The sequence below is a fragment of the Dipodomys merriami genome, unplaced genomic scaffold (genome assembly GCF_024711535.1).
Source record: "Dipodomys merriami isolate MVZ:Mamm:240054 unplaced genomic scaffold, mDipMer1.0.p SCAF_25, whole genome shotgun sequence".
In the NCBI taxonomy this organism is placed as follows: domain Eukaryota; kingdom Metazoa; phylum Chordata; class Mammalia; order Rodentia; family Heteromyidae; genus Dipodomys; species Dipodomys merriami.
Window position 1 is genome coordinate 6,220,546 of NW_027203937.1, and position 25,441 is coordinate 6,245,986.

General features: G+C 41.9%; 1 protein-coding gene across 1 annotated transcript in view; it reads left to right on the forward strand.

Annotated features, from left to right (window-relative positions):
- The first annotated feature begins 23,405 nt into the window (after window positions 1-23,405).
- Sytl2 (synaptotagmin like 2) overlaps window positions 23,406-25,441 on the forward strand; it is a 132,674-nt gene continuing 130,638 nt past the window's right edge. Inside the window, 1 exon segment of the mRNA XM_070034849.1 lies at window positions 23,406-23,616. The gene's annotated coding sequence lies outside the window, so the exon portion shown is untranslated.

Consider the following 25,441-nt stretch of genomic DNA (forward strand, 5'->3'; position numbering starts at 1 on the left):
GGGGTGGGGGGACTGAGGGTATGGCATATATAAAGGCCCTGAAGTGGAAATGAAAATGCTGAGTTTCTAAGGGAACTAAAGATAATTACAAGGGTTACAGAATAGGATCCCAGAGCTAAGAGCACAGCAAGGCAGGAGGCTGGAGAAGCACACAGGGACAGATGGCATCAGACCCTCTCAGCCATGCTGAAGGTAACAGGCTCTGTTAAGAAGGCAGATGTTTCCACTGCCTGGTGTGTGCCAGGTGAGAAAGGTCAGGGCAGGGTGAGATGCCACAATGAACTCTACTGACCACAGTTGTCATCCTTCTTTTGCCTGAGGGCCTTGCACTTGGGTCCAGTTTCTGGTCCAAGGAGTATTCTCAGGCTCTGCTCTTTCTAAGTTTGCAGTGATGACAAAAGGATGACTTCACTCTCTGGCTCAGCTTGTCAGTTTGCCTAATCTCCTAAGGCTTCAGTGACTCAGGTGAGATGTCCACCCCCACACTAGGAAGTAGTCTATGAAACTTTACCATGACCACAACATCAGCAAACATATTAAAAGAATTAGAACATAGGGAATTATACTACCTCACAGCTGGAGAATGAGGCTGTAGTAATTCTAATGTCCATTTTCTACCAACTGCATTTGAGCCAGGTATAGTGATATACACCTGGCATCCCACCTACTCAAGAGGTGAAGATGGGAATCTTGAGTTCAAGTCCATTCCAAACAGAGACCCTAATCTCAACAACAACCCAAAAACAACTCATAAAAAAGCAAAAAACCCACTGGACTTATGTAACTGTAACCTCTCTGTACATCCTTAAATTAAAAAAAAATCAAAAGTAAGCCAGGTGCTGGTGGCTCACACCTGTAATCCTAGCTACTAAGGAGGCTGAGATCTGAGGATCACGGTTCAAAGCCAGCCTGGGCAGGACAGTCCCTGAGACTCGTATCTCCAATTAACCACCAGAAAGCCAGAAGTGGCGCTGTGGCTCAAGTGATAGAGTGCTTGCCTTCAGCTGAAGAGCTGAGAGACAGCGCCCAGACCCAGAGTTCAAACCCCACCACCACCACCAACAACAAAAAAAATCAAAACTGATACCCAACTAAAAAACCAAAATATCCCAGAAACAGCAAACCAAACCAAAGAAATAATAGGGTTGGGTGCTAAGAAAACAAAACAAAAAATTCAGGTTGTCGGGCTGGGAAGATGGCTCAGTGGTAGAGCGCTTGCCTTGAATGCATGATGCCCTAGGTTCGATTCCTGAGCACCACATAAGCAAAAAGAAAAAAGCCAGAAGTGGCACTGTGGCTCAAGTGGTAGAGCGCTAGCCTTGAACTGAAGAGCTGAGGGACAGTGCCCAGGCCCAGAGTTCAGGCCCCATGACTGGACCTCCCCCCCAAAAAAATTCAGGCTTTGAGTATGGTTCAAGTGATTGAACACTTGCTTGCTCAATATGCCCCCAAGTTCAATCCCTAGTAACACAGAGGTAGGGGAAGAGAGAGTATGTGAGATAGATAAGTTTGCATACGTTTGCAGAAGAAAATATAACCCATTTTCAGAAATATCTACCTGTACTAGTAAACCCAACTTAGGGCACTGAATTTTTAAGTAAGAGGAATAATAATAATAGTGGATTATTCCCTTTATATGGTTATGAGTACATCTTTTATCTTTTACACAGCACCCTAAGAAAACCACAAATCTACAGAAATAGAAATTGAGTTCTCAGCCACGTTTGTCCTCCATAGGACCACACCAGCAGGGGGCCCACTAAAGGGAGAAAGCTAAGGCATTTCAGAGATAGGAATCTGGGCCCAGATATTGGGAAATCCTCCTAATGAATGTGTCTGCCAATGAGAATAACCCCACTTTATTGATGTTTTAAAAAAGAACACAAAATTTCCAACATGAGGTCTTCTGAAGTAGCTTATTCAAGAGTGATCTTGAGAAGAAAAAAAAAAACCTGTTCATCATCGTTACACTAAAGATTAAAAAAGAAAGAAAGAAAGAAAGAGTGATCTTGAACCATACAACTTGTAGATGGGGATGGGAGAGAAAAACTGGGAGAGAGCGAGGGAAGAGATGACACTGTCCAAAAAGAAATGTACTCTTTTCCTGAGATAAATAACTGTAACCCCTTTGTACATCATCTTTATAATAACAATAAAAAATTAAAAATCTAAAGAAAGACAAAAATTGGACAAGGTGCTTTGCCTTTCCACTCCTTTGTTTCCTCATCTGTAAAATAGATAATAGTGGTACTTCTCAAAGCTGTTCTAAGATTAAGTAAACAAATAGTATAATTCTTGGCATATGGTAGGTTTCAAGAAAGGCTATTTCTCATACTCCTTGAGAATCTTAGAGACCAGGAGAACATGGGTCTCTTCAGGGTCACGTTTCCCATGTATCTGAAGACAGCTTGTTGTAGTTAATTGTGGATATGTGTCTCATGAACTTTTCTGCCTGGGCTGGCTTCAAACCACCATCCTCAGATCTCAGCTTCCTAAATAGCTTAGATTACAGGCATGAGCCACTGATACCTGGCTCATTCATTAAATCCAAAAATATTTGCTGAGTATCTACTTTGGATTAGTGTTTATGAGGCAGGCCCTCATAAACACTTCACTGTCTTCACTGTCTTTTACCCAGGACAAACCCCAGTAGTGTCATATCTGGACTGAAGAAATTACCTCCCATCTAATTGTCCTAAGTCCAGTTCAGACATTCTGCTAGACTCATCCTTTGTTTAGTACCTTCTATGGCTTCCCATGGAGCCCACCAGAAGAACTTACTGAATGGCTGAGCAGGCTCCTCAGGCCCCAGGCCTACCAGGGGTTTGAGCAGACCTCCCTGGCCTATGCATCAGTCACCAGTTGGGGTCTCCTAGAAGCAAACCCCAAGTAGTCTCAGACTGCTCTGGTAGGAAAATCAGGAAATAAGAGAGGAGAAAGAAGCCATGTGTATTAGTGAACAAGTCACTGAGAGATTTGGTTTCTCTGAGAATTGAGGAGATAACATAGAGCAGGTCCCCCTCTCTGCAGAAGGGTGAGGAGGCTGTGTAGCTCTGGTTTGTCATTGGTTGAGGGCTGCTTCTGGTGGTGTTCACAGCAGGCTGTGCCCTTGTCCTCAGTGGACTAGAGAAGTTCTCACTTAGGACTGCCTCAAGTGGGTACAGGAGCCTTGGCTTGTGTGGTGAGTGCTGAGGATATCTGTACAGGGCCCTAGGGAATCTACCACAGCACTCAGATCATCATATCTTTATAGTGCTCCTTGCTCTTGAAAGGACTCATTCAGTGTCCATCTTTGCTGCTCATCCGTTAGTGCTGTAAGGGCATAGACAGGGTCTTACCATGTCACTGATATTCCTCCAGTGCTTAGCACAGAGCCTGATATGGCAAAGATATTTAGGAGATACAGAGAGAGATGAATAGATGAATGAATCAATAACTACCTTTCCAGTGAATAAGCCCAGCATGGCCTGCTGTGCCTGGTAAAATAAATTATACATGCATCATAAAACCTCCAAGCTACTATGACATCTGATGACACATGAGTCATTGATACATTTTCAGACCCATTTATGGGCTATAGTAAACTTTCTCTTTTTTGTCGGTTGTGGGGCTTGAACTCTGGGCCTGGGCGCTGTCCCTCAGCTCTTCAGCTCAAGGCGAGCGCTCTACCACTTGAGCTACAGCGCCACTTCCGGTTTTTCTGGTGGTTTATTGGAGATAGGAGTCTCATGGTCTTTCCTGCCCGGGCTGGCTTTGAACCGCGATCCTCAGATCTCAGCCTCCTGAGTAGCTAGGATTACAGGCGTGAGCCACCAGCGCCCGGCTTATAGTAGACTTTCTAAGTAAAATTTAGGATGCAAAGTTTTGTCACTTTGCAACCAATATATTCCCAATACCTTTCTTTGTAGATTGGAACTACTCCAATGGGACATTCACAGCATACCTGTGAATCAGGATGCAGGCTCAGAAGAGGTGACAGGGAGCAAGATGCATTGTTCTCATAACCTCACAGAATTGAAATCTCCTTGTACACCCAATTAATAATAAACAAGAAAAGGAAGGAAGGAAGGGAGGAAGAAGGAAAGAAAGATGAAGACGAAAGAAAAGAAGAACAAAAGTAAGGAGCAGGCTCAGCTCTGCAATGTTAGACAGCTCTGGTCTGTCCACTCATGTGGATATGAGGTAGAGGTAGACATGGTGATGTTTCAGATTTTTGACTTTATCCTGACAGCACTGGGGAGCTACAAAAGGATTTCCTACTGAGAGCAAGACTCAAAGATTAATGAAGCCAGGCACTGGTGGCTCATGCCTGTAATTCTAACTACTCAGGAGGCTGAGATCTGAGGATCACAGTTCAAAGCCAGCCTGGGCAGGGAAGTCTGTGAGACTCTTATCTCCAATTAACTGCTAGAAAAGTAGAAGTGGTGCTGTGGCTCAAAGTGGTAGAGCACTAGGCTCGAGCTGAAGAGCTCAGGTACAGCGTCCAGGCTCAAAGTTCAAGCCCCATAGACTGACCAAAAAAAAAAAAAAAAGATTGAGGAAGCAAGAAATGCAATAGAAGAGACTAGATGTTGGGAGGCAAACTGGGGGTGAAGAGGCCCGAGACAATGTGGCTGACAGGCGTTTGGTCTATGTAACACGTCTGATAGTGGCTCCCTAGACAGGTTGGGGTCAGAAGAGTCACTTAGGTGAATGAATTGTAACATTAACATTGTGTGAATATAGTTTAAGTTTTTCTCTAACTCACTCACAAACCTTCTATCCTGTCACTTTATCTGCGAAGTGTTTCATAAAGCATTAGTAGAGTATTTATTGAAAAAGTAATAAGCAAGTGGGCTGCTGGTGGCTCACACCTATAACCCTAGCTACTCAGGATGCTAAGATCTGGAGGATTGAGGTTCAAAGCCAGTCTGGGCAGAAAAGTCCAATTAACCAGCAAAATGCCAGAGTGATGGTGTGAATCAAACAGTAGAGCACATGAATAGCCAAGCAGGAAGCTCTGGATTCAAACCTCAGAGCTGCCAAAAAGCAAAACCAAACAACAAAAGAAAAACAAAAAAACAAAACAACAACAAAAAAGCAGTTACAGAAGATACATATTGTTATCAACTAGAAGAAGGTAAAGAAAAAAAAAGTCTACATCATCAGTTAGTTACCAAGTACCTGTTCCTATACATCATCACCAGAGGCTTCCTTTTGAAAGATGGCTGATCGTGACACACTTGTTCCTCCAAGGTGGGAATCAGGCTTAGAGCCTCCGAGGCTTGCAATCAGCTCCAGCATGGTGTGGCCTTGTTGTGAGCAACAACCAGGATTAGTTCTGTTCAGGGTTTCTCTGCTGTCACCATTTTGCCTTGAGGAGAATGTATTCGGGGGCACAGGGGAAGAGTGTGAGTCTGCTGTCACTGCCACTCACACCATGGACTAGTTCTGGAGGCTAAAGTCCAGGTCAGGGTATCATCAGGACTGAGACTTCCTGAGGGGGCACTTCCTGGCTTGCAAATCTACCTTCTTGCTGTGCCCTCACATGGCTTTGTTTTTATGCATATGGGTGGGAGGGAAGAAAGGAGCCCTAATGGCTCTATCTCCAAATACAGTCACTTTGTGGGTAGAGATACAACATAAGCTTATAATTGGAGCACTACAAATAAATATGGTGTACGGGGATAACTCCACCTCGTTCCTGGTTCTGCACATGGAAACTTAGGGAAAGGATGTGTGTTAAGAATTGAGAATAATCTAGATTTTTTAATGTTTTTTTTTTTATTGTAAAAGTACTGTACAGAGGGGTTACAGTTATATGAGTAAGGTAATGAGTACATTTCCTTTCGAGCATTGTTACCTCCTGAGATTTTTGTCTCCTAGCCATTTGTGATGATAATTACAGGAGGAAGCAGAAAGTTGAAAGCAAAATAAATAAATAAATAAACCAAGTTTTTGTGTTGGTAAAGCTTAGAAAGGTGGTGAAGAAGTCAGTTCCAAGAGCCTAAAAATACCAGGAGGAATGCATCTGTGTGTCTATGTGGAACATATTCATACCATACACACTTCCAAAGACGTCTAAAGTGACTTGATCACTTTAGAGACATAAGATCCATCATATAATGCTGGGTGTCTGCAGACCTACCAACTCAAGAGGCTGAGATCTGAGAATTGTGGTTCAGAGCCAGCCTGACCAGGAATGCCCATGAGACTCTTACCTCCAACTAAGCACCAAAAAGGCCAGAAGTAGAGCTGTGGCTCAAGTGGTAGAGCACCAGCTTTGAGCAAAAAAGCTCAAGAACAGTGTTCAGGCCTTGCATTCAAACCCCAGGACCAGCAAAAAGAAAAAAAAAGATAAATCATCTAAGTTGGGTGCTAGTAATCATGCTCTCAGTCCTAGTGACTTAGAAGACTGAGACCTGAGGGATTGTGATATGAGATCTGATCCAGCTGAAATGTCCTCTCTCTCCAATTAACCAGCAAAATGCCAGACTGGAGGTGTGGCTCAAGTTGTAGAGTGCCAAAGATGAGTTTGAAAGTTGCGTGATTGTGTGAGGACCTGAGTTCCAGCCCTGGTACCAGTACAAATGTTTTTGAGACTTCGTCTCCAGTTAATGAGCAAAATGCTGAGGTAGAAGCCTGACTCCAGTGGTAGAGACCCATCTAAACAAGAAGCTGAGAAATTATGAGAATCCCAAGTTCAAAACACTGGGTACTAGTGGGAAAAAAGTAAAGAAACTGTTTCCATTTAAAAAAAATCTATTTTCAGTATTGGGCTTTGATCTGAAGACATTTCATGATGTCCCAATTCTTCTTCCTCCTCCTCCTCCTCCTCCTCCTCCTCCTCCTCCTCCTCCTCCTCCTCCTCCTCCTCCTCCTCCTCCTCCCTCTCCTTTTTCTCCTCCTCCTTCTCCTCCTCCTCCTCTCTCCTCCCCTTCCCCCCCTCCTCTCCTTTTTCTTCTTTTGGCACTGATCCTGGGACTTAAACTCAGGGCCTGGGCGCTGTCTACCACTTGAGCCACAGCTCCACTTCTGGCTTTTTGATGCTTAATTGGAGATAACAGTCTCATGGACTTTCCCACTGGGGCTGGCTTTGAACCACGACCCTCAGATCTCAGCTTCCTGAGTAGGTAGGATTCTAGGCATGAGCCACTGGTGCCAACTTCAACTTCTTTTTTCTTAGAGATTGCCCTGCAGTTTGACCAATAGCAATGCCAGCACTGCTGAAACAGCACTCTTCAGATGTAAATAATTGTTGCACAAAAGGAAACTTATCTTCTTTTCAAAACTGACATATGCCTTTTATAATCATGCCATGAAAAGTATGCATGATGGCAAGCAGCTGTTTTAGCTGCCATCACTACCATTCATAGATGGGATGCTGATGAATGGGAGACTCTTTCTGCAGTGACTGCTGCAGTAGCATATATAGCTATAGTATATAGTATATAGTTGATGCATCATGGATCCAGGAATGATTCAGCGATCTATGTTTTTGCTACTGTTATGTTTAGTTACCGTTATGGAAAATTAAGGTTATGGCACCAACAATCCATCATGGATTTATTAACACATCACATACACCTAATCTGGGCTAGCCAGTCCAAGAGCTGGGAAGAAAACCTCAGGGCACAGAACTGAGCAACAGCAAGTGCAACCTCCCTTAGTTTGAAATAGAGTGCCTTAGTTTTCATTCTCCTTACTGCAGATTAATAGACAAGGACTTGGCATATAGGGAGTTTATGTGGAAGTGATCTTAAGAGCCACAAATGTGACTAGCAAAGGAAAACTGCCAGGAAAATGATGTGGTGGAGAATCAGGCTTGGTGGTACACACCTGTGATCCTAGCTAGAATGGGGATGGGAGGGAGGAAATGGTAGTTTCAGACTAGCCCTGGATAAAAATAGGGTGATTCTCTACTTGAAAAATAAGAGCAAAAAGGAATGGCAGCCTGGTTATGATGGTTCATGCCTCAGGAGGCTGAGATTTGAGAATAGAAGTTTGAAGCCAGTGAAGGCAGGAAAATCCATGGGACTCTTATCTCCAATTAGCTACCAGAAAAGCCCAAAGTAGAGCTATGGCTCAAATGTTGGAGCAACCACAGCCTTCATCAGAAAAGCTAAGGAACAGCACCTAGGTCCTGAGTTTAATCCCCATTGCCTTGTAACTTCCCTAGGAAGTACAAGATCCTGAGTTCAAAATCTCAGCATGGCCAACAAAGGGGTGCACTGATGAGTGAGTTACTGTTATGGAAAATTAAAGTTCCACCTCACTTGGGACATTCTGAAGGGTCATTTGAACAAGCTTCAAAAATGCCCCGTTGTGGGGCAAGGAAACGAGAGAATCCTTCACATTTCTGTCTTTAAAGTTTAGAAGATATCCACAGAAATGGGTGTGTTGATTCTGTTTTTTGGTCCAGTCGTGGGGCCTGAACTCTGGGTCTGGGCGCTGTCCCTCAGCTCTTCAGCTCAAGGCTAGCGCTCTACCACTTGAGCCACAGCGCCACTTCTGGCTTTTTACTTTTTGCGTATGTGGTGCTGAGGAATCGAACCCAGGGCCTCAGGCATGCAAGGCAAGTGCTCTACCACTGAGCCACCTTCCCAGCCCGGGTATGTTGATTCTGGCCTCTAACTGTGTTCTGAAGAATGTCACAGATCAAGTTACAGAGAAGGAAAGCTGGCAGCATGTGGGTATCAGCTCAGACTGACCAGGGACTATGCTTGAGGCATCAGAATCATGTAATCTGGAATTTAGATCTTTGGGGTGATAGAATATCAGTGTTGGGTGTGATGATAGGATTAGAGCAATGGGTTTGTGGATTCTTCTTTTTTGCTGGGCTTGGGACTTGAACCCAAGCTGTCCCTGTGCCTCTTTGTGGTCAAGGCTAGCATTCTACCACTTGAGCCACAGCGTCACTTCCGACTTTTTCTGAGTAGTTTATTGTAGATAAGAGTCTCATGGACTTTTTAGGCTGGCTTCAAACTGTAATCCTCAGATCTCAGCCTCCGAAGCAGCTAGGATTACAGGCATGGGTCATGACCCCCTGGCTTGGTTTGTGCATTCTGTATAAAAAATCTCCCTTCATTGTTATTATCCCCCAGTGAAACAAAATTGGTGAACAATACTATCAGCTACCTAATTCAATTCAATTGTTTGAAATCCTTTAGACAACTAGTTTTTAAAGTGTTATTACAGTTAAGCAGTGTCAGTATCACCTGAAATTAGAAAACTTGGGGCTCTACTGTAACCCCATTGAACCCAAAGCTCTGGATTGAGGACTCAGAAGATGTGACAAGCCCTCTATCTGATCCCATACACAATAAAGTGTAAGAGAAATGCATGAAGACAGGATCCTGTACTGAACTTCATTGTAGTCACACCAGAGGGGATGGGGGTTTCTGGAGAAACCTAGGTTTCTAGTCCTAGTTGGGTGTGAACATGGAAAAGCTACTTGATTTCTAATCTGTAAAATGAAAAGGTTGGGCTAATAATCTACTGAGGCTTCAAGCTCTTAATTTTATTAAAGCAGTGTACTACTTCCTTCAAAGACATCCTACTTAGGCTGGATGCCAGTGACTCATGCCTATAATGCTAGCTACTCAGAAGGCTGAGATCTGAGGATCACGGTTCAAAGGCAGCCTGGGCAGGAAAGTCTCTGAGACTCTTATCTCCAATTAACCATCTGAACACCGGAAGTGGCACTGTGGCTCAAGTGGTAGAGTGCACACCTTGAGCTGAAGAGCTCAGGGACAGTGTCCAGACCCCGAGTTCAAGCCCCATGACTGACAAAAAAAAGAAAAGGAAAAAGAAAAAGAAAAAAAGATATTCTACTTGAAACAGCAATATCCATAAGCCACAACAACAACAAAAGACATTAACACAAAGTCCTTATTTGGGGATAGTAGACCAGTTGCCTGTCTTGCTTTCCCTACAGTGGCTTTCAATGTGCCACTAAAGATATTCAGAGATTTGAGGAGTATAGTTTGAGAACCACTGCTCTAGAGAGCCAAGTTCCCCCTGTAGTACATCAACAGACTCAACCATTAGTTACCTAAGATGATAACACTGAGGCAGACCCAGCATCACAAACTTGGCCCCACTTCTGCTAGCTGGGCAACCAAGAGTGAACCACATTATCTCCATGAGTCCAGCATCTTCTACTCTAAGTTGACATTGACTCTAATTCTTGGCATACCTGTCCTAAAGGGCTGATGAGAGGATCCAGTGAAATCATGTATATGAACATACTTCATAAATTGTTATGTTGTATTTAATTGAAAGGGATTCTTAGGGGAGAAATTATCCTTCCAGGTAGCTTTCCTTTGAAACCAGTGCCAAAGATAAAGATAGAGAATATAGCTGGTTAAATGGTTTGTAATTTTTCTCTTATCTTAAAGGGATGCTAATACAATTTTCCTTTTTAATTAAAACCTGTTTACCAGGGTGAGTCACTCTAAATAAAAGGATGCTTAAGCAGAGACTTGAATACACTGGTTGAATCATTCTACTAAGCTTGTAAAAAAAAATGTTTGGGTAATACTCTCTAAAGAGAAAATTCTTTTCTCTTAACATTCTGCTGCCCACATGCTTATAGGGAAAGCCAATTTTGGAAGATGTTGATTTAGCATTTTTAGCTTCTTGCATATTGAGAAAAATTGTAGTGTAACATGAATTCAGATTTATGTGGCTTTTTTTCCCCCTGTCAGATGGGGTTTCTCAGAGAGAGTCATCTACCACAGAGATGCCTGGGACATGCCAAACAGCAAATTTTATGGCTGTATTTTGTCATCCGGAAAGTCATGAACAATTCTTTGTGAAACTTTTGAAAGACTAACTACTAGGAACCTCAAATATGGTTGCTGGAAGTAGAAGGGAGTTATTTTGAACCTATTTGTTTCAAAGACCCTGGGGAGGATGTAAGATCAAACTATGTTTGAAAACTGTTGTCCTGAGAAAAATATATCTTTTTAGTGGCCATGTTGAAAGCAGCAATCACTAAGACCTCTCTACACTTTCTAAGCATGTATGACTTTGTTTTTCCTAAACATATTAACTGGAGCTCGGGCCTAATGTGGTCTTGTCAGACTCCCTGGAGCAGCAATCAACACTGAGTGGACAAGGATTTGTTCAGAACCACCTCATATTTGAGACATGGGTTGTAATCATTCTTGTACCTTGAGACTGGCTAGGCTGCTTTGGGGGCAAGCTTCTTGTGCTCATGCTTATTCACTAATACAAAAAGGAGCTAGATACCCAGAATTTACTTTTTATCGGGTGTTGTGAGAACATAGCCAAGCAGAGAAGCCTGGGGAGACCTGAAGATTATGGGGCTTCCTCCAGGCAGGAGTAGGAGAGAAAGGGGAAGTAGGTTGGGAAAGACAAAGAGGCATGGAGGAAAGCAGAGAAAGTTTTAAGCAGAGAAAACAGAATGGCCCAGAAGAGAGCTCATGGCACCTTCTGATGACTGAATAAAGTCCACAATAGCTCTAGAACTATTGAGTCACATGGATCAAAAGGGGAGTTAGACTGGGAAACCCTTTGACCTTGCCAGCACGGCCTTCTTCCTTCATTTGTGTGAATATAGGAGCAGTGCAGAACACTCCTTCTCCAACTGCTCCACAGAATCCTAGGGTCCATCGGGTACTCCAAAGAACTTTGGGGAGTAGGAGGTAGAAGGACGAAAGCACTATACCCCAAGTTTCTGCCTCATTAGGAAAAGCATTGTCAGTATCCATTTCAAATGTTGGATCTGAGTATGATGGTATTGGAAGATAAATAAATTCTATGGAATTTTTTTAAAGAAAAATTACTGCAAATCTTCAGGTCCATCCTTTGACAGTAAGAGTCTATATTGTTCTTCGGAGACAATGCTATCTGGGTTAATGGGGCATTGGCTTGTCTGTAAGAAGCAGCTGTATCACAACTGAAAACACCCAGGGTGATAGCATGAGCTCCTGAACTATTTCAGCAGGAGACAGGGGCTCTTAGCAGGGTGCTGGTGGCTCACACCTGTAATCCTAGCTACTCAAGAGGCTGAGATCTAGGATCACAGTTCAAAGCCAGCTGTGGCAGGAAAAGTCCATGAGACTCTTACCTCCAATAAACCACTCAGAAAACCAGAAGTGGTGCTATGGCTCAAGTGGTAGAGCACTAGCCTTGAGCTGAAGAGCACAGGGACAGTGTCCAGGCCCAGAGTTCAAGCCCCATGACCGGCCCCCCTCCCCCCTAAAAAAAGCCTTGCTCTTGAGTCTCTCCCAACTAAGAATACATAGCTAGAAAGCACATCCACTTACACACTGAAGGGAACGGGTGCCAGAAGCAACAAATCCTGAAGTGAGAACTCACTCTATCTTACCCAGAAGAGGCCTAATGAGTCCTGGTTGAAGTGTCTGTTTTCTGTTTCTTCCTTGTCCCTCCTCCCCCGCCTTCCTAGCCTTCTGTTCTCTAGATTAGCTCTCTAGACCAGCATAACCTGTTTTAGCTTCTCTCTCACCTGACCCCCTCAGAACTGACTTATCATCTTGACCTCTGCACATTCATTACCTTGAGCCAGGCTGCTGCTCTGAAACTCAACTTTACTCATGGATTCCTGCCCAGTCAGACTTACACCACAGCACCTCAGATGCAGAGAAACTACACACCCCAGCAACTGTAGTGATAATTTAAGGGATTAGTTGAACATGACTTCCTAACTCCTGCCAGCTTTAGCTTCATCAACTTGGAGCCATTAGGTACCTCCAGCAGGAGACACAGGCGTTTCATTCCTCCTTGTCAATCTTTACGTTAGCCATGCTTTTCAAAGATCACCTGGAAGTTTGGCTAAAATGAATGTATCTGGCATGGAGCTCCCCTGTATCTAAGACATTGTTAGGGGATGTCAATGGTTCATGAACTTTGAGAAATAGGAAAATAGGCTAGCAGCCTCAGTCTCACATGAAGGCAGTGGATGGGATACATTTTTAACTTATTGGTAGACATTCATTAAACACATTCTGTCCATATGGCAATAACTGTTACTTTGTTTTCAAGGTTTAAATATTTTATAGAATGCAGTGTTTGAGTCTACATAAAGTATTTAGTTTAATTCTTTTTTTTTTTTTTCTTTTTTGGTCGGCCATGGGGCCTGAACTCTGGGCCTGGGCTCTGTCCCTGCGTTCTTCAACCCAAGGCGAAAGTGCTCTACCATTTGAGCCACAGCGCCACTTCTGGTTTTCTAGTGATTTATTGGAGATAAAAGTCTCATGGACTTTTTCTGCCCGGGCTGGCTTTGAACCGTGATCCTCAGATCTCAGCCTCCTGAGTAGCTAGGATTACAGGTGTGAACCACCAGTGCCCAGCTTCTCTCATGGTTCTTTGGAGCCAGATACTCAGCATCAGGTAATTCAAAAACTTAACAAACTATGTATTGAGTATAGTGAGCAAGGAAGAATGTGGCTTTAAAATAGCATTCATTCTCTAACCTTTTAACTCAGGGTACTAATACTAACTGTCTAGTAGGCAGATGTGATTCATTCCAGGACGCATCTCAGCTGTGCCAAGTTCTGCCAAGAGTATGGGGAACACAGAATAAGTGGGATGATTCATTTTTTGTAATTATTATGAATATAATTTGCTTTATTATGATATTTCCACAGATGGTGCACAATGTGGTCTGATTAGTCTTCATCCTTTCTACTCACTTTTTCAGGTAGTCAATTATATCATGCTATTTTAATACTTTGATCATATTTACCCCTAAGTACTCTCTTCTTCTCTCTTCTCAGTGATTCTCCTTCAGATAGTCCATTTTTCTACTCATGGCTCATTACTATTATTATTATTATTTTAGATCTAGTTTGTGCATATGAGTGAAAACCTGTCATGTTGAGCTTTTTGAGCTTGCCTTATCTTACTTTAACATGATCATCTCCAGTATCATCCATTTTCCTACAAATGACATAATTTTATTCTTCTTTCTGGCTGAATAATATTCCATTGTTTATATATTCTACATTTTCTTTGTCCACTCATTGATTGTTGGGGACCTAGGCTGATTCCATAGCTTTACTGTTGTGAATAGTGCAGTGATAAACATAGTGTAGATATCTTTTTTCTATGCTGATTTACATTCTTTTGAATATGAATCCAAGAATGGTATGGCAGGGTCAAATGATAGGTCTATTTTCAGTTTTTTGGTGAAACTCCATATTGATTTCAATAATGATTGTACTATTTGCATTCTCAAGGAATGACAAGATTCTAGAGTTGGCTACATGGGAGACTATAGATCTTAGCTGCCTTGCTCTGTTGTCATTGCTTTGACTTTTTCTCGTGTCTCCTGCTCTTTCTTTGCCTGCCCATTTAAGCAGGGCCTGCTCCTCAAGTAGCAAAGAGCTTACTTGTTGGTTCACTTACTTTTATGGAATTACCCACTCCATATAGGGGCAGGGAAAAGGACAAATACTTGCTTTTACCTCGGCTGTTTCATCTGTTTTAAGTGGCAAGACAGTCTGACTTCAAGTAGGCAATCTGTAGTAGAATTCTGTAAAACACTCATTCCTACACGCTGGCTGACATTTTCACAGCCAGAATTCTCAAGGAAAATGATGGTAAGCTAAACTTTAGGCAATCTCTTGTAGACCATATGTCACTTTGAATGACATTTGTAGACATGGCTCTTCTCTCCTCTAACTTTCCCAACAAACAGAAATGTCTGACAAACTCAAACCCAAGTTTGCTGTGTACCTTCAGACCTTTAGCTGAGTGTCAGATGGGTACTGAGACTCCATTCCTGCCTAATCTTTTCCTTACCTCAATTTCCAAGAAAGGACACACTCAGGTCTCAGAGTGTCTTACCCAGGGGCCACTGGGACAGTGACACTACTAGGTTGTCTTAACCACATCATAAACAACAACAGCTCTTCAGTCATGGAGACTTTTTGCACCCACCCCCTCATACAAAATATAAACACATTCTCGGTTAGCTGTGTTGTAGTGTGTGGTTTCCTTTAATTTAAAGTTAGAGGCCCCCTCAGGGTTTCCCATGGTTTCTTTGCAAGTCCTCTGGTTGTTTGTTTACTTTGAACATGAAGGTAGCCCCTGGGCCCTTCAGCCCAACTAACCACAACATCTTATAGGCAATGAACAGAGACATCTGAAAGACTTTTGAGTTTTAACCAAGTCACTAACCTCAGAAGTAAACCAGAGTGATATCTCAAAACTTGACATCAATATTTTCTTTTTGGAATTCCACTCAAGTCTAAAACAATGTGCAGTAAAGCTCTATAATTTTTAACCCAAAAAGGTTGACTCTATAATTTTAGCAATTTTTAGGCATTTTTTTCTTGCTACAAGTTCTGTGGACTCCAGCAAGTGTTTGCTAGTATCGATAATACTGACCACAAGTTTAAAAAAATGAGATAGCTATAACAACCAAGAATAAACAATAACACATAGCACAGAGCTGGGCTCCAGTGGCTCATGCTTATAATCCTGGTTACTAAGGAGGTTGAGATCTGAGGACTGAAATTCACAGACAGCCTAGGCAGGAAAGTTCATGAGACTGTTATATCTAGCTAATCACTAAAAAGCTGGAAGTGGTGCTGTGGCTCAAGTGTAGAGTGCTAGCTTTGAGTGAGGAATCTAAGGAACAGCACCCAGATCCTGACTTCAAGCCCCAGTACTGGAAAAAAAAAGAGCACCGTTTTGGAGTTTTAAAGATCAAGGTATATTTTCACCTCCTCTCAAATCCATACATTATTTCTTGTCTTGAGAAATTTCAAATGATATTATACAAGAAGTGTTTGAAAGCTATACAAATCGACAGCAATTACCTGACTCAGATCTCTACTTTTATTATTGGTGAATATCAGTGGTCAGCCTGGGCTGCATTTCTACTTAAGGTTGGTGTGGTAAGTCTGAAGATCAAATACACATCAATTACTACTTGACTATGCACATAGTGCCTACTACATGCTGGAGGTTTCTCTAGATTTTAAGTATTTTAATTTATGATCCATTGAAACAAGGAGTTTCATGTATAAATTCATACATGCATATAGTGTCCTTTGAGTAAGTTCACCACCTCTATTTACCTCATTAAGTCTTAAAATGATTTGTGCATGCGTGCCTGTGTGCGTGCATGCATGCGTGTGTGTGTGTGAGAGAGAGAGAGAGAGAGGAGAGAGAGAGAGAGAGAGAGAGAGAGAGAGAGAGAGAGAGAGAGAGAGAGAGAGAGAGAGAGAGAGAGAGAGAGAGAGAGAGAGAGAGAGAGAGAGAGAGAGAGAGAGAGAGTGATGTGTAGATGTGCTAGCACTAGGGCTTGGATGCTGTTCCTTAATTTTTTAGCTCAAGGAGGGTGCTTTACCACTTGAGACATGACCCTACTTCTGGATTTTTGTTGGTTATTACAGATAATACTTTCATGGACTTTTCTGCATAGGCTGGTTACTAACCTTGCTCCTCAAATCTCAGTCTGAATAGCTTGGGTAATCCACCGGCACCTGGTTTAAAAGGATTAGTTTAAAAAGACAATGGTTTTTGCTGGCATGGGACTTATATTCCTGTGGAGGCTCTAATAATTGTTAGTGAGTTAGTGGGGATGAGGAAGAGTTTGGGACTGGGCTGCATGGTGGTAAGAGCAAATGGCTTTCCATGTCAATGTCTCAGGTATTCCTTCCTGTGGAAGCCACAGGAAGGTCCTGACCAGATGACTGAACCAGCTTAATGACCATACCCATTCTCTCCAGCCACAGGCCCTGGAAGAAGGCACAATCTCCACATTCAAGTGTGTGGGAAGTCATTGCAGTTTCCACCCCAACTTTACACTGCATCCATTTACTCCTTGACATGTATGTATGTATGTATATATGTATGTATGTCTGTATTTATTTATTTTTGCCAGTCCTGGAGCTTGAACTCAGGGCCTGGGCATTGTTCCTGAGCTCCTTTTGCTCAAGGCTAGCACTCTAACACTTGAGCCACAGTGCCACTTCTGGCCTTTTCTGTTTATGTGGTACTGAGGAATCGAACCCAGGGCTTCATACATGCCAGGCAAGCACTCTACCACTAAGCCACATTCCCAGCCCCTTGATATGTTTTAGATTTAGGTTTTCTTCCTGTTGGCTGCTTCTTCCTCTCTGCCAGGCAGTTTTGGATTCATGCTCGTTGGGCCTAGCTGGTTTTTTTCCTCTCATTTTCTTCATCCCTAGATATTCTCCTTTCAATCTTTCTTACCTGTCTGTGCTTCCCCAGCTACTGATTAGTTCTGTCTGTATTTGAGCCCACCCGTGGTTCCTGGGTCCGAGCCTTTGATACTCCTTATCTTAGAGGAGAAAAAAGATATAAAAAAGCAGGGATCTGTGTGAGAAGTTCCCGGAGGGTGGTGCCACTTAAATGGGGGAGGGCAGAAAGACTGAGGTGTATCTAGTTTGAAGTGGCACAACAATTAAGAGGACATTGGCCAGAGAATGTTAAGGATTCAGAGTTGGCTCTTCCCAGGCAAACTAAAGTGTAAGGCAAAATGTTAAGGTGAGATCCAATATGGTAGATGTGCATGGCAGCAGTCAGGGAAGGGCTGGAATCTGGTGGGCACATGGGCATATCTAAGCTTTTGTAGCAATGCTCATCTCAGACCCTATGACAGGTGCTGACATTGTTAGTCTAGGCACCTGCTTAGGTCTGAGACTCACAGAGAAGACTGGTTAAAACTATAGACTTGTGGGCTGGGAAGGTGGCTCAGTGGTAGAGCGCTTGCCTTGCATACATGAGGCCCTGGGTTCGATTCCTCAGCACCACATAAGCAAAAAAAAGAAAAAAGCCAGAAGTGGCACTGTGGCTCAAATGGTAGAGTGCTAGCCTTGAGCTGAAGAACTGAGGGACAGCGCCCAGGCCCAGAGTTCAGGCCCACGACTGGACCCCAAAAAAAAAAAACAAAAATCAAAACTATAGGCTTGTCTGAGCAGAGATGGGAGGGGGAAACAGGAGTAAAATTGTCCAAAAAAAAAAAGGAATGTATTCATTACTTGATTTATGAAATGGTAAACCCACTGTACAATACCTTAATAATAACAATAAAAATATATGTGTATGTATAGTTGTACTTATGTATGCATATGTATATATACACATGTGTATATATATATATATATATATATACACATATATATATTATAGACTTAGCTGTACCCTAGTGGTAGAGTACTTGCCTTGTGAGTGTGAGACCCTGGGTTCCATCCTCAGCACTGTAAGAAAAAGAAAAAGCACAAACTTGGAGAGAAAACAGATTAGAGCATTCATTCCAGTACTGTGAGGTATTAGTTTTGTGATCTTGGCAAGTCACTTTGTTTCTGATCCTTAATCTTCTCATCTATAAAAGAGGGAATGATAACACATACTCTGAATTTGGTATCACTGTGAGTCTTCTTCAGGCAGAAAGGCAAATAAATGAGTCTTTGAGCATCTGGGGCTATCCCTGGGGCCTAGCCAAGATGGGGCCTTAGCCTGATGCTGACATGCTAGAGTGGTGCTGACAGCAGGGTCTGGCATGGTCACTCAATAGCACTAGCATATCATGAGCGTGTGGTCCCACTGGATCCTGCGGGGGTGGGAGGTGGGGGAGAACAGGTGTTGGCTCATTTATCCCTGGCACTGGGCTCAGGGACATTTAGTCCCCTGGTGTTCCCATAGTCCTGCTGTGAGCCCATAAGCACTGGGCCTACTTCCTTTAATCTAAAAAAGTGTCAACCAAAAACTGAATACACACACACACACACACACACACACACACACACACACACTCACACTCACAGAGTCTATTCTACATGCTTGTCCCTGAGTCGATTCTATAATAGCAATAGCAATGTTCCATTGCTCAGAAATTTTCAGGTGCTTCTTATTTTTAACTGTGGTGTTGACTCTTCTTCTTCTTCTTCTTCTTCTTCTTCTTCTTCTTCTTCTTCTTCTTCTTCTTCTTCTTCTTCCTCCTCCTCCTCCTCCTCCTCCTCCTCCTCCTCCTCCTCCTCCTCCTCCTCCTCCTCCTCCTCCTCCTCCTCCTCCTCCTCCTCCTCCTCCTCCTCCTCCTCCTCCTCCTCCTCCTCCTCCTCCTCCTCCTCCTCCTCCTCCTCCTCCTCCTCCTTCTTCTTCATGATGTTGTTGTTATAATTTTGGGTCAGAATTGGAACTTGAACTTGGGTCTCACACTCTTCACTGGCTTTTTCTGCTCAAGGCTAGTGTTGTACCACTTGAGCCACATCTGTACTTCTGAGTTTTTGCTGGTGAATGGGAGATAAGAGTCTTCCCTGGCTACTTTCTCAAACTGTGATCCTTAGAGGTCAGCCTCCTGAGTTACTAGGATTACAGGTGTGAGTTACCAGAGCCTGGCTTGATTGACTTTTGTAGTTTAGTTTTACCTTCTTGGCTCGATTTGCTTCCTAATACTCCCCTCTGTGTCCCATTCAAACCTGTGTTCCTCTGTCACTGCTCACTCCTTCTCCCATTGCTGCCTTCACTTCCACCTGCCCCTGTTGTTCTTCCTCTTTAAAATCTTACTCTTTTTTTCAGCCTAGTGAAAGTCTTACCTTTCTTCTGCTCTTTTTGATTCCTAGAATCCTTATTGGTCTACATCTTTCTGAAGTTGTGATGTTTAATAGTTTTAAATTTATAAGATGCACCACTGTTTTATATGCTATTAGAAACAGCCTTCTAATTAATCTGACATCAAAGGTAAGACATCCAAATTTCAGAAATATTACCATGTTAAAAATGCAAAGTCTTGGTGCATTGTACTTATAAATCCGACCTGTTGAATTGAAACTTCTTTTATAACTAAAGATAATAAAAAGATACATCTTAAAGTCTATGAAATAGTGTACATATTATAATCATTGTTGTATAATCACTCACTTTTTCTCTGATTCTCCCACTAGAATGTTGGCTTCTGGGACATACTTCATTCCTGAGCCATTCACTGCCCCATCCCCCACCAGCCACTACCCAGGCTACCATTCCACAAACTCATTGGGTCAATGGACTCCTGAAATGAATGGGAAGTTTTTCAAAGGCAAGGACTCTGTACTATAATCTTTTTTTTGTGTGTGTGAATTTTGACTATCATTCTTTTTTTATTTTTTATTTTTTATTGTGAAAATACTGTACAGAGGGGTTACAATTACATGGGCAAGATAGTGAGTACATTTCTTATCAAGCATCGTAGCCTCCTCCTTTGTACTATAATCTTATATATGTATCTCTTCAGTTCATTTATTTAGTTTTTGTGTGTGAGTCAGTCCTGAGGCTTAACTCAGGGTCTGGGCACTGTTCCTGAGCTTCTTAAGCCCAAGGCTAGTGCTCTACCACTTGAGCCACAGCGCCACTTCTAGCTTTTTTTGGTGGTGAATTAGAGAATAAGAGTCTCACAGACTTTCCTGCCTGGGCTGGCTTTGAACCAAGATTCTCAGATCTCAGCCTTCTGAGTAGCTAAGATTACAGAAGTGAGCCACTGGCAATCTGCTTATTTATTGTTTTGATGGCGCTATGCATTGAATTCAGGGCCTTGTGCTTGGTAAGTTGTCACTCTACCACTTGAGCCAGGCTCCAGCCTCTTTTTACATTGATTATTTTCAAGGTAGGGTCCTGCTTTGTGCCTGTGCTGGCCTGAATCTGTCTTGTGCAGCAGAAGCCCCATCCACAGAATTACGGGAATTAATACCTCATTTTAACTACTGTGTTTGGGGTGGTTTGCTATACTAATAGATAACTACAACTGTTGTTTGAAATGTCTTTAATATTTTGCTCTTTTGCCTGGGAGCCTAAAACTGTAGAGGCAAGACACTATAAAATAATTGGAAGCAGGGATTTTTCTGTAAGCAAGTAAGAAAAGTTCCAAAGATTTTATACATTTAAATCTTATAAGGCTGATGGTGAGAGAATTGATATGGTAAATATAACTTTGGTCAACATAAATATTTTTATTCAGAGAATTATTACCTTAAAAATAATAAATTCTTGGGATTGGGATATGGCTCAAGTGGTAGAGTGCCTGCCTAACAAGTGTGAAGCCATGAGTTAAACCACAGTCCAGCCAATTTTATGTTTTAGTCAGTTGTGGGGCTTGAACTCAGGGCCTGAGCACTGTCCTTGAGCCTCTTTGTGTACAAAGCTAGCTCTCGACCATTTGAGCCATAGCACCACTTCAGGTTTTTGAGTGGTTAATTAGAGATAAGAATCTCATGGGCACTTTTCTGTCCAGGCAGACTTCAAACCACAATCCTCAGATCTCAGCCTCCAGAGTAGCTAGGATTATAGGAATGAGTGAGCCATGGGTGCCCCTGTGTCCAGAAATTTTTATAAATTCTTAAAACCTGAGATTTTGATCTAGAAGAGACCTAGGATAGATGCATTTGACCTTCAGAGAAAAGGCCCTGATGCCTGAAAGGTCAAATGCCTTCACTACTGTTGTTAGTGGAGTCCCAAGGAGAGGCCAAATCTTCTGACTTGCAATGCTTTTTGATAAGCCAAGAATGGTGGTGCACACATATAATCCCAGCTCTCAGGAGGCAAAGGCAAAAGTCAGTTAAGACTGACTAGATAACAGTACTGAGACCATGTCTCAAAACACCTAAAAAAGTGTAATTTATAGATGACCATTTCTGCTATTTTATTTTCACAATAGACAAAGTGGATATTTTTATTCTTTTCAATTTTATAGGTGGAAAAACCCAAGATTTGAAAAAGATATATACTCATTTCACATAAAATCAGGAGTAGATTCTGGGCCCTATCATCTCTGGTTTAGAGATTTTTTTCAGTATTTTGGGGTGCCTATTATGTTTAAGTGAGAAATAAACTCTGTGTGTGTGTGTGTGTGTGTGTGTGTGTGTGTGTGTGTGTGTGTGTGTGTGTGTGTTGGTACTTGAACTCAGAGCCTTGTACTCTTTTCCTAGAGTTGTTTTCTTTTTTCGGGTGGGGAGGGGGAAGGGGACAGTTGTGAGGCTTGAATCCAGAGTTCTTGAGCTCTTCAGCTCAAGGTGAGCACTCTACCACTTGAGCCACAGCGCCACTTCTAAGCCTTGCACTCTTGTTTGGCTTTTTTGTTCAAAGTTGGAGCTCTACTGCATTAGCCACACCTATAGTTCTCATAGACTCTAGTCTCACTTTTCTTCCCCAGCTGGCTTCCAAGATCCTTAGATAACAGCCTCCTGAGTAGCTAGGATGATAGGTACCAGTACCTGGCTAAACTAACATAGATTTGAAAGAAAATCAACAGCAGACTACTGATCTGTTTATCTTTGAACTCTTCATTAGGGATATGCAATATCTCTAATGACCACTCAATGAGTATTCGTAGTATGAAGTTTATGCATAAGTATGAATGAACCAAGAAGGAACACAATCATATTTTGTCCATACCAGGCAACCCAATGTTCAGTGTATGTTCTTCAAGATCCCTTTGTATAGTCAGAAGAGTCAGTAGCAAAGACAGTATTTTGTAATTTTTGTAGCTTGAGTCCTAAAGCAGAGGATAGTTAGCTCTTTCAATATGTCTGCCTTATCTTGTATATGATGCTTACAAGGCCCTTTCTCATCATGGCACAGTGGTGGGAAGAAGAAAGAGAACTTTCCACAAAGACAATGGGAAGCAGAGGTTAAATCTTCTCTCAAGGAGAAAAACAGATGGAGAAAGTAGTCTTCTCAGTCTTGAGCACTCCTACCCAATAGAATATCATGCGAGTCGCATATTGAATTTAAAATGTTAGCTGGGTGTCAGTGGCTCACGCCTGTAATCCTATCTACTCAGGAGGCTGAGATCTGAGGAGCATGGTTTTGAAGCTAGCCCTGTTAGGAAAGTCCATGAGACTCTTATCTCTAATAAACTTTCAAAAACAACCAGAAGTAGAGCTGTGGCTCAAGTGGTAGAGCACTAGCCTTGTCCAAAAAAGACAAAGCTCAAGGACAGTGTCCAGGCTCTGAGTTCAAGTCCCAGATCTTGAAAAAAAAAGTTCTAGAAGACACACACACAAAAAGTTTTAACAAATTTAGAATATATTTAACTCAATATGTCTCAAATATTGTCAGGTAATCAACACAAGTATGATGAACTACTGTACTATTGACAAACTATGTGTTATATTTATTTAAAAAGCCATTTCAATCAACAGTAATCACTTTTTAATTTTTATTTTTTGGTCATTACTGGGTTTGAACTCAAGGTCTGCATATAGGCAAGCACTCTTACCATTGAGTCATAATTGCAACCCTATTTCCTGCTTGTTATTTTTGAGATAGGGACTCACTTCCTGTCTGGGTGTGAAGCAGGAAGCCTGTGTTATATTTCTCACTGTAGCTAGGATAAAAGACACAGACTGCTGTACCCAGCTCTCCACTGAGATGGGCTGGTAATTTTCTATAACTTGGATTCTTTTTTTTTTTTAACTTGGATTCTTATCTGTAACCACTTCGAGCTTCTCAGATGATTATATGAAGTAATGAATATAAAAGCATTGACTCCAGTACCTGGCAGGTAGGAAATAGAACCTTAACTACAACAACATCCTGGGTTTACTGAGATCTTGCTTCAGTACATAAACAGCAGCCCCATTTGGGATTATTACCAAGGATTAATAGAGTCTCCTACAGTTCACTGTCTCCTCTTCCAAGGTAAGTACACATGGGCTCTTAAGTACATAGAATTTCAAAAATAAGCAAATAAACAAAAACGATAACATCTGGATTTGACCATTCTAGGTGCCCTATATAAGAGGGAGGCCTTCTATCCTTTTTAAAAACATTTTTCTTTCTTTGGCAGTACTGGAATTTGAATTCAGGGCATTGCACTTACTAGCTTACCAGTGCCCAACTCTACTTTTTTTTTTGGTCCGGTTGTGGGGCCTGAACTCTGGGCTGGGCACTGTCCCTCAGCTCTTCAGTTCAAGGCTAGCGCTCTACCACTTGAGCCACAGCGCCACTTCTGGCTTTTTTCTTTTTGCTTATGTGGTGCTGAGGAATTGAACCCAGGGCCTCAGGCATGCAAGGCAAGTGCTCTACCACTGAGCCACCTTCCCAGCCCGCAACTCTATTTTTTGAAGTAACTTTTTTTTTTTAAAGATTAAGAAATATTTGTTGTATAATGTTGGGTAAACCTAGAGATATAAAACCTAGAGATTTAAAAATACCTGTTAGCATGAACAGGTGAAAGGCACTGTTGTAATGAATAATGATTATTGTATATTCGTATCAGAGACATAGTCTTTACTTTTAAAGGAATTCTGTATGAAAGCATTTACACATGAACATAAATTAAAGCAGATGTCTGCCTATGATCATTGCTTATAAAGATGATAAATAATGGTCAATCTCCAGGTTGTAACTTGACTTCATTATTAGTTTTTCATTTGGCTTAGGTATCAGGACCTGATTCTCTCCAGCCCCGCTTGTTTTCATCTGTAAATGCTGATACTAGTGGCAGCCCTTCATCAAGGGATTGATGTGAAGATCAAACAAGATAATCAAAGTGAAAGGCCTTTGAAAAATACAAAGCCCTGTAGAAATGTGAGACACTATTAAAGACTGTAGAGAGATTGCTAACACAATTTGATTTACAGCCAAAAGCTTTGTATTTGCAAAAGTTAAAAAGATAGCCAGCATTTACAAATTATTTAGAACAGCAAATTCTTGCTTTGGTGACCCAGTACCATGATTAAATTATGTTCTAAATGCTGTACATTTGATACTTACTGCTATAAGTCATCTAACCACAATACTGCACTAGATGTAATTATCCAGCATTTTAGCAATATCTACAATTTTAGTGGGAAAGAAGTTACAAATGTACATAGCATAAAGACAAAATCATGTCCTTAGAAGGAAGGTTCTCTTACTTTTCCCCCTCCATGGTGGCAATAGATCTATGTATTAGAGCTATGTAATATATCTATGAGAAACTGTTTGCCAATGTAACTTAACAGACATTTATTGAATACCTACGGTGTACAAGTCATTTGGGAAAAGATGGGATAAGGAAAATGATGGAAGGGTGAGAAATACAAGAGAGAAAATGTCACTGAGTGGGTGAGCTTTAAAATTATTGGCGGTGGCAGACACTGAGACAAGTAACTATAAGACAAAATGAAATCAATGGCAAGAAATTGGTTGAGGAACAAAGGTTTTGAGTTCTATCCCTGGTACAAGAAAAACAATGAGGGCTTCAATTCAAATCTGTAGGAACTAATATAGCCCATGTCTCCAATAAATTTCAACCTGTTAACCAGCTTGTAAGATGTATTCAGCAATGTGCCTGTGAGTCTACAAAGTCACCACTGAATGGCATTTAGAGGCTACACGCTAGAGTCTCCTCTAAAAACAGCAGCCTCATAGCATTCCACTTTTCTGGAGGGGAGCTGATAATTTTATCCTTGTTCAGACAGGAGGCCTCAAATTTAAATAACTCACTTCCATCAGGAAAACCATGGGCCAGGCTCTACCT